Source organism: Hyperolius riggenbachi, chromosome 2 (genome assembly GCF_040937935.1).
Source record: "Hyperolius riggenbachi isolate aHypRig1 chromosome 2, aHypRig1.pri, whole genome shotgun sequence".
In the NCBI taxonomy this organism is placed as follows: domain Eukaryota; kingdom Metazoa; phylum Chordata; class Amphibia; order Anura; family Hyperoliidae; genus Hyperolius; species Hyperolius riggenbachi.
Window position 1 is genome coordinate 134,511,068 of NC_090647.1, and position 10,347 is coordinate 134,521,414.

The window sequence follows — 10,347 nt, forward strand, 5'->3', positions numbered from 1 at the left end:
TATACTACCACCATTTTTTTTTATAGAACAGCATTCAACTAGTTAAACACAGGACTTAGTTAGGCTCCCTGCAGGAATAGCTGGAGGCATGGGAACTGGAGATAACATTATCTTGTGTTTACTTAATTGTATCAAGTGAGGAATGTAAACATTCTCTGGTAATTCAGACACTCCAGAACACAGACAGATACTTAGAAAGCATTTATGGGTACATTACAATATGAATAATCCAGTTATGAATAAAATGCAATGTTAGCTCTCAGAGCAAAAATATATATACAGCACACAAGGAGATAACTGTGCACCTGTCTCTTTAAGACCCTTTATTCAGTAGACAGCATACAGCCACGAATACAACAGTTTGACAAGTAGTAAAGATGCATCAAACCTGGGTGGTGGAGGGTGTCTTGGTGAGCTGGGAAGGGTGACCAGGGGGTGAACAGGACGGCACTACAGCCGTTTCACGCTAGAACTGGCGCTTGCTCACGTGCAGTGTCCTATACGGTACTTTGGGAACTTGTAATTTCTAAATGAATAATAATACTTATTCACAAAAGCAAATATGATAACTGTATGGGATATAAAAAGTAGGAAAACATGTTTTTATCTCAGCTCTGCCTGTTCAGTAAGCCAGCTCCTATTCAGTAGGATACCTTGGGCAAGTCTCCCTAACACTGCTACAGCCTATAGAGCGCGTCCTAGTGGCTGCAGCTCTGGCACTTTGAGTCTGCCAGGAGAAAAGCGCGATATAAATGTTCTGTGTTTGTTTGTTATTGAATATTATGTCAGTGTTTTATACTGCTTTAACCTCTGGAGACTCAGTCCCTCTGGGAAAGTACTTTTTATACCCAGTCATGTTACTGACCTGCTGCCAGTTAAAAGTAAACTTAACTGAGGATATGGATTTTTCCTTTTAAAATAATACCAGTTGCCTGACTCCTGCTGCTCCTGTGTTTCTAATACTTTTAGCCACGACCCCTCAACAAGCATCAGGTGTTCTGACTAAATTCAGACTGGATTAGCTGCATGCTTGTTTCAGGTGTGTGAATCAGCCACTGCTAGAGCCAAAGAGATCAGCAGGACAGCCGGGCAACTAGTATTGTTTAAAAGGAAACATCCATATACCTCTAAGTTTAGGTTCCCTTTAACCTAATCGGCTGTGAGATGTTCCACCAGGTTTTTTTCCCCTTTATCATTAGAGACCATTTTCTGGAATTTCTTTCCTCCTCATATCTTTTCTAAATTGCGTTGCTGGCATGAAATTAAAAGTAAGCATTTATTTTTCAATAAAAAAAATAAAGTTATTCAGTTGCAACCAAATTGATTGTTTTTGTGCGATTTTAAAGAGACACTGAAGCGAAAAAGAAATATGATATAATGAATTGGTTGTGTACTATGAATAATTACTAGAAGTTTAGCAGCAAAGAAAATTGTGAGAAAACACGGAAAAGCCGCCGCATGTGCCAAGAGCAAGGTGGCTGACTCCGCGTCCAACGCGACGGTTTGCACGCATAGACACGCGTCTGGTAGTATGGTGGAATGCGGAAAAGCTGCCGCATGTCCTGACAGCAAAGCGGCTGTTTCCGCGCCCAGCGCGCCGGTTTGCATGCAGCAGCGTGTGCTTGGTGTGGCTGGGTCTGTTAGTGCACATAGGCAGGCAGATGGAGAGCTACGCGCGCGTGGGCCTGAACTCAGGACCTTTATACCAGCAGGGGAAGTGTCAGCTGATCAGGAAGATCAGCTGATTCCTGCAGGACTCATGATTGGTTGAATGGCTCGGGCGGGGCGGCAGAGTCCAGCAACTATATATTCTGCTGCTCGTCAGTTGCTGGTTGTCTGCCATTGCTAACACTTACGTGAAGGCACTCAGACCATAGTCAGATCCTTACAGTGTGTTTGAACTAGGTGGACCTAGGAATTCACACTTAGCCAGATTCTGTTGATAGCTTAAAGTACTAATTGAATTGTATTATTTGTTAGACCAGTTCCAGGGTGTTGATGATCACGGAACTCACACCCAAGACTAGGGAATTGTATTATCATTTATGTTATACACCAGACTAGTTACAGGGTGTTGATGATCACGGAACTCACACCCAAGACTAGGGAATTGTATTATCATTTATGTTATGCTCCAGACTAGTTCCAGGGTGTTGTGACTACGGACCTCACACCCCTGACTAGGATTTTGCTATTACTGTGTTACGTTAGCCCAGTTCAGGGCAGAACCTTACATATTAGCAGCAGGGCTTCCTGCAACCCAGCCTTGGTCCCTCGCTCAGGGGTCCACAGGCTACAGGAATATCACCCACGGTCAGGGGTGAATTCCTCAGGAGTATAGGCCGCCAGCTCCTCTGGTGTTCTTTACTCAGAGTTGTTACTGTTGCACCAAACACTTACACTCTCTCAGGTGTCTAGAGGTTAGACATATCTGATTATTGACGATTCCGCAGATCCTCAATAATCGGGTATATCTGTATTCTTGGGGATACTGCGGATCGCCAAGGATCAGATTCTCTCTCTGGTTGCTGACACCGATCGTTACAGAATGGCAGACCGAACCCAAATGGACGCACTGTATAGCCATGTTGAAATCCTGACCACCGCCGTGAACCAACTTTCCGCGGCAGTTTTGAACCACCAGACCCAGATATGTCAGATATTTGGAGCTATTCAGGAACTTCAATCAGCTGTGAACTCAGTGCGATCTCCTCTAGTTACGGACATCCGTATGTCCGTGCCTGAAAAATTTTCTGGCGACAGATCTGACTTTCGGAACGTTAGAAATAGAGTGTTATCATACTTTGAGTTAAGGCCTAATTCGTCTGGAACCGAGGCACAGAGAATTACGTTCATTAAGACTCTGTTGTCAGGGGATTCCCAGACCTGGGCATATGGTCTTCCTATTGGGCATCAGGCCCTGACCTCGGTCGATGAATTTTTTAAGGCTATGGCTATGATTTACGATGACCCAGACATCGCCTCGACTTCTGAACGGAAGCTCAGGCTTCTGCGTCAGGGCAAAGGTCCGGTGGAGAATTATGCTGCGGAGTTCAGGAGGTGGGCAGTCTCGGCTAGATGGGACGCATTCGCCCTCCTAGACTGTTTTTTGGCCGGATTGTCAGATACTATTCATGAGGTAATGATAGGCCATCCTGAGCCCGAATCATTGGATGAGGCAATCTCTTTGGCCATACAGATAGATCGCCGTTTGCGCCACCAGAGACAGGTTCGTGGTAGAGTGGCCAGAAGGTCTATCTTACACGACTCTTCTCGGTCTCCCTCACCTCCAGACGAACCTATGCAGATTGGGTACACAAGGTTGAGTCTGGGGGAAAAGAGTCGCAGGAGCCCAAAGAGGAACGCCTTACATGGTTCCACTAGGCCATACAAATGCTATCGCCTAGGATTGGTCAAAACCATAGGTGAACAGGGTTCATCCCTGAACGATGGTCGGCTGATCCTTCCTTGTTCGGTTACGTGGGAAGGTCGGACCAAGTCCGCAGAAGCCATGGTGGACTCGGGTTCATCAGCGAACCTCATAGATTATGATTTTGCTAAAAGTCTGGGGATGCCGTTATCTGCACCCGACGGGCAGATTTCGGTCACTGCAGTGGATGACTCTCCATTGCGCAGTGCCCAGTTTCTTTCCCAGACGTCCCTACTGTCATGTTGTTTAGGGGCATTGCATGAAGAGAGTTTACAGTTCCTGGTCCTGCCAATGAAAGGCTCTGCTGTTGTTCTCGGTATGCCCTGGTTGCAACTTCACTCTCCGCGGATTGACTGGGTTTCAGGACAGCTACTGAACTGGTCAGCCCATTGTCATGAGCACTGTTTGAAGAATGGTGAGGTGGATAAAACCAAGATACAGGTCGCAGGAAAGGCAGGACAGTGTACAGATATTTTTAATGGTTCCGGTTCCTCACGGTTACCTCTCATGCATAAATCTGATAGCAAAAGCCCCAAAGCAGACGCATTAGACAGGGGTTTTGGGCCCAAAACCATTCTACCACCGAAAAAACAGGCTGACAAGAAATCATTTTCTGTATCCCTGCCCAGTTCAGCGCTGCATGTGGATTCCACTCCCTCCCTCCCTGGGTTGATTGATGGCCGGCCTGAGTATGAGATTAAGAGGAAATTCTCTAACTTACATCCTGGAAAGCCAGGAAGGAGATGTCCAGAGTCCACTCCTCAGGGGGGGGGGGGGGGGGGTACTGTGAGAAAACGCGGAAAAGCCGCCGCATGTGCCAAGAGCAAGGCGGCTGACTCCGCGTCCAACGCGGCGGTTTGCATGCATAGACACGCGTCTGGTAGTATGGTGGAATGCGGAAAAGCCGCCGCATGTCCTGACAGCAAAGCGGCTGTTTCCGCGTCCAACGCGGCGGTTTGCATGCAGCAGCGTGCGCTTGGTGTGGCTGGGTCTGTTAGTGCACATAGGCAGATGGAGAGCTACGCGCGCGTGGGCCTGAACTCAGGACCTTTATACCAGCAGGGGAAGTGTCAGCTGATCAGGAAGATCAGCTGATTGCTGCAGAACTCATGATTGGCTGAATGGCTCGGGCGGGGCAGCAGAGTCCAGCAACTATATATTCTGTTGCTTGTCAGTTGCTGGTTGTCTGCCATTGCTAACACTTACGTGAAGGCACTCAGACCATAGTCAGATCCTTACAGTGTGTTTGAACTAGGTGGACCTAGGAATTCCCACTTAGCCAGATTCTGTTGATAGCTTAAAGTACTAATAGTAGTCTAGGGCCAAATTAGAAGGAAGCCAATTCACTTATTTGTATGTTGGTTTTTTTTTTTGGGGGGGGGGAGCGCGACTCAGAGTGCCTGGAGGAATCCTGCCCAGACACGGAGAGGACATACAAACATTGTGCAGATAGTGTGCTGGTTTGATTTGAACTAGGGATACAGGATTGCAAGTGAATAGTGCTGTCCTCTATGCCACCGTGCTGTCCATGTACTTTATATGAAAAATTTCCCGCGTGCCTGGTCAGTCATTTTTCAGTTTTGATTAAATTATTACTTGACTAATCAGGCAAATTCTTTGACATTTAAGAAAAAGTATTGACACTAATATAGTTTTAGTTTGACAGCTGTCGTGTTCATGTACTATAAGCTCTTGTTTCAAAAGGTCAACTGGGTTCTGTTTTAGGGCTATGGTTCTGGTCCATGGGGTATTCCTCTTCCTCTACAATCAAAGCATTATCAGTGGGCATCAGCACAAACATTCCTAACATTCCTATTTGTGGAATCACAGTAATTTTTTTGTGGCATCACAGTACTTTTTGTGGCGAATGCAGTTATTTTCTTCTTTTGTAAGGTAAAATGCTGCTAACATCCCGTAGCTATTGATGGAGCAGCAACCTTCTCCATGGTATGTAATGCTGTGCATTTTACCTTAATCTGCACTTGGGATATTCCCTGCTAGCAGTGTGTGGCTAATGAGGGGATTGCCTGTGTGACATGGTACTTAAATAGTATGGTACCATGATTTTTTTTTTTTTTCAACACAAATTTTATTGATTTTTGAAAATAAAGTTGCATACCAATAGCATCTGAAAAAGCATCCATATTTGAACAATCTGTGTATACTTATATACTAATCTCGACAGATATGATAATAGGTTACACAGCATAACATATGGTATGGTTAACATCTTATTTTCAGGTTATTGGCAAACTGTTCAATTAACCACTTATATTATAACGGTGAAGGTGAGAAAACTAGAAAAGAATGATAAGAGGGACTGTGGGATAAGAAGAGTTGTTGGATAAATGAAAAGAAGAAGGTATGAAACATAGAGAAAGAAAAACAATAATAAATCAGGTCTGTCCTCAAATAGCCTAGTGTGCTGTAGTAAGCAAGAGTTAGAGCAACAGCAACAGGTCCCAATAAGTAACGTATAGCTCAGGTTCTTCTGAGTGGTTAGGATAGTATCAGAAATGTTGTCGCCTTCTTGAAACGCAGATGGTGAGCCTATAGTTGACAAGATATTCTATTTGTTCAAGGGGGGTCATAGTTCAGGAAATAGGTTTCCCATGGATCCCATATCTTACTGTGCCTGGGTTCTGTATCTCTGAGAACAGCCGTTAAAGATTCCATCAGTTTGGTCCAATTAATTTTAGCATAAATTTCAGAAATCTTGGGGGCAGATGGGTTGCGCCAATAAGAGGCTAGGGAGAGTCTAGTGGCTGTCAATATGTGCGTGATTAGTCTCATAGACGTTTTTTTAGTTTTGGGGATAGGTTTGCCCAGCAACATATATATGGGGTCCATGGGAACCAACGCTCCTGTTATGTTCAAAATCATCGTTTGGATGTTAGCCCATAGGGGTTGTACTTTAGCGCAGTACCAAAAGATATGTTCTATAGTACCTATTTGGTTGCATCCCCTCCAGCATCTATCAGTGACTTCAGGATACATTTTAGATAGTATGTCAGGAGTTCTATACCATCGGAAAAGTATTTTGTAAATATTCTCCTTTACGTGTGTACACATGGACGTGTGTTTAGCATTTTCCCATATAGAGCTCCAATCTTCTAGACTTATGGTTTGGCTCAAGGCTCGTTCCCATTTGGTCATATATGCATGATTAGGTTTAGTGGAGCCAGATTTGTCGAGAAGTAGTAGGTAAATTGAGGAAATAAGACCCTTTTGGTGTCCTCTGATGTCACATAAGCGTTCAAAGGGAGTGTATGTGTATGGGGGTTTTGTTCTTGTCAGTAGAGTCCTTAAGAGATGATAGATTTGATTGTATTCCATGAGGGATTTAGGGGTGAACTGGATCTTATCTCCTAAGGATTCTTTAGTAAGGATTTTTCCCGAGGACAGATCTATCCACTCACTAATATTGGTGTATTTGAGACTGTACCACCTGCCCATAAATTCCTCTGACATCCCGGGGACGAAAGCCGGGTTACCCAGGATGGGGTATAATGGAGAGATCTGGGATCTGAGGTTAGCTGATTGTGCTGTGGACCTCCAAATTTGCAAGGTAAATTTCATAGTGGGAAGAAGTTGAGTCGTGGGGATACTAGGGGGGGTCCGAGGCCAGATCAGAGCTGGCAGAGAAATAGGATATATACTCATTGCTTCGATGAGACCCCATTTAGTACGTATTTTTAAGTCAGACCATTCTGGTAGTTGTCTGAGATGGGCTGCCTGGTAGTATAATTTTATGTTAGGTAGTCCCAGTCCTCCTTGTTCCCGGGATGTCATTAAGATTGAGGCACTGACTCTGGGACGAGAGTTATTCCAGATAAATTTTAGAAAAGCACGCTGTAGTATTTTAAATTGTATGGGTGGTACTCGGATTGGCAAAGTCTCAAATAAATATAATATGCGAGGTAGTATATTCATCTTGAGAGAGTAGATCCGTCCTATCCAGGATATTTTGTAGGCTGTCCATTTGTGGAGATCCTGCAATATGGATTGAATTAAGGATGGGAAATTTGCTTTATATAATGTGGAATAGGTATGAGTTAGGTGAATACCTAAGTATTTAATAGAGGTTTTTTTCCAATTGTAGTGAAAAGATTGTTGAAGAGTAATGAGTAGAGTTTGTGGGATTTTAATGGGGAGGGCTTCCGTCTTTTCTTGGTTGAGTTTAAAACCTGAGATGGATTCAAATTCTTTTAATAGTGAGTGTAGTATGGGGAGCGAGGTGAGGGGCTGGGTTAGGGTGAGGAGGATGTCGTCCGCAAAAAGCGAGATTTTGTATTCTTGAGATCTTTGTTTAATTCCTACTATGTCTGGGTTTTGTCTAATGGCACATGCCAGGGGTTCAATACTAAGGGCAAATAGAAGAGGAGAAAGAGGACACCCCTGACGCGTGCCATTGAGAATTGGGATGGGAGTTGGAGATGCGAACGGAAGTTTAACTGAGGTGGATGGGGAGGAGTAGAGAAAATGTAGGATGGATAGGAAAGGGCCCGCAAATCCCTGGTGTTCGAGGACTCTGAACAGAAAAGGCCAAGAGAGTCTATCAAAAGCCTTCTCTGCGTCCAAGCTCAGGAGCAGAGAAGGTTGATTAGATCTATTCATCAGTTCTATGAGGTTGATCGCTTTTCTAGTGTTATCACCAGCTTGGCGACCCATTATGAAGCCTACCTGGTCATTGTTAATCAGAGATGTTAGAATAGGGTTCAAGCGATTGGCTAGGACTTTTGTGATGATTTTGAGATCTGCATTTAGGAGAGAGATTGGGCGAAAACTTTGTGGGAGTTGCGGGTCCTTTCCTTCTTTGGGTATCATTGTGATAAAGGAGTTTAAAAATGAATTTGGAGCTTGTTCGTTATTCATTAAGGCGTTGGCAAGAAGAGTGAGATAGGGAGAGAGGATAAATCTAAGTTTCTTATAGTAGGAATATGAGAGACCATCTGGTCCAGGAGCTTTGGAGTGGGGTAAGAGTTTAATCACTTCTAGAATTTCTTCCTCTGTTATCGGACAGTTCAGTAGTTTAATGTTGTCTTCCGTTAATTTTGGTAAAGTTAGTTGGTCTAGGAACTCATTTATCTTAGATAGGTGTGCAGATGGAGAGAGGGTCTGAGGGAGATTATAAAGTTGTTGGTAAAAATTTGTAAAGATTTGGGCAATTTTTTGAGGATGGTAGTGTGTGGTCCCCTGAGGGTCTTTAATAGAATATATATGTTGTTGGGATGAATTTGGGTTTAGTTTACGTGCGAGGATGGTATGTGGTTTATTGCCCCGTTCAAAAAAGAGTTGTCTGGTCCATCTCAGGTTTTTCTCTAACTGTATAGAATGGATCTTTTGTATTTCATGTTTAATGGTCTGTATAGTTGAGTAATGCGATTGGGAGGGGTCATTTCTATATACAGTTTGCGCATGTTTAAGTTTTGAGTGAAGGGTTAAAAGTTTAGATGACGTTCTTTTTTTACGTTTAGTGGCTTCTGAGATAAAAAACCCTCTAATGAACGCTTTGTGAGCCTCCCAAATAGTTCCAAAGGATGTGACAGAGCCTTGATTAGTATTAAAATAGAACTGCAGTTCTTCTGTAAGTTTAGATAAGAGGTCTTTGTCCTGTAACAAGCTTTCGTTTAGTCTCCAGAAGTGTGGCTTATGTGGGCAGAAAAATATGTCAATGTCTGCTACTACTGCTTGGTGGTCTGACCATGCGATTGGATGTATTTCAGCTCCTCTCAATTGAGATAGGGTAGAGGCTGTAGCCAGTAGATAGTCAAGGCGGGAGTGGGATGCATGAGGAGGGGAGAAAAAAGTGTACTCTGTGGAGGTGGGGTTTGAGATTCTCCATAGATCTAATAATCTGTGTTTTCTTAGAAGGATTCTAAATTTACGGGAGTTGCGGCTATGGGGGAATTTCTTAGCCCTACTAGGGGGGGTGTATCTATCTTTAATATCTGAAAATGCCACATTAAAATCTCCTCCTATTATCAGGGTACCTATGGATACTTTGGATAGCTTTTTGAGGAAGGCTGTTAGAAACGAGATTTGGTCTTGATTAGGAACATAAACATTGGCCAGAGTGATAGGCTTATTTAAAAGGGTACCTATAATGATCAGGTAATGACCTTTAGGGTCAGAGATGGTTTTAGAAATTTGTAAAGGGAAAGTCTTTCTATAGACTATAGCTACCCCTGCTTTTTTCTTGGGGCCTGAGGCTAAACACACCTCTGAGAAGAGTCTATCATATAGTCGAGATTGATCTTTTTTACAAAAATGAGTCTCCTGTAAGAAGGCCAGATCGATGTTTAATCGTTTTAAATCTCTGAAGAGGGAAAATCGTTTCTGAGGTGTGTTTAAGCCTTTAGTGTTTAAAGTCATAAAATTAACCATGATCTAATATTGGTTGGTTATGCATATATAAAGAGAGGACAGACCCAGCATACCTAGGGAAAACAGATAGAACATAGAGATATAAACTAAGAAAAACATAAACATACGATTGGTACCATGATTTTTTGATTCAAATTATACAATACCCAGTTTGATTTTAATTACAGACCAAAACAATTTCAGCCCAGCTGGTATGTTAATCAGGAAACTGTATTTTTGCACTGCATTGTCCTGCAAGCATTTTGAACTAAAACACTAGTAAAAGCATTTTGTAATTACATCAAGTAAATCTAGAATTTGGAAGTATATGTACTATATAGATAATTCACGGCTTATAGGCAGCCATTGAAAAAAATTACTTAACGTGAACCTGATCTCAGAACTTCCTCCCCGCTCTAAAAAAGGCAACAGCATAATAACCTTTAAAGAAAAACATTTCACTGTTACAGCTGATACAAATACTGCAATAAATCTTCAGTGTGTTTGCTTTCTGCTTTCATGGAAGCAGACATAGCGTTAATATCCTGTGT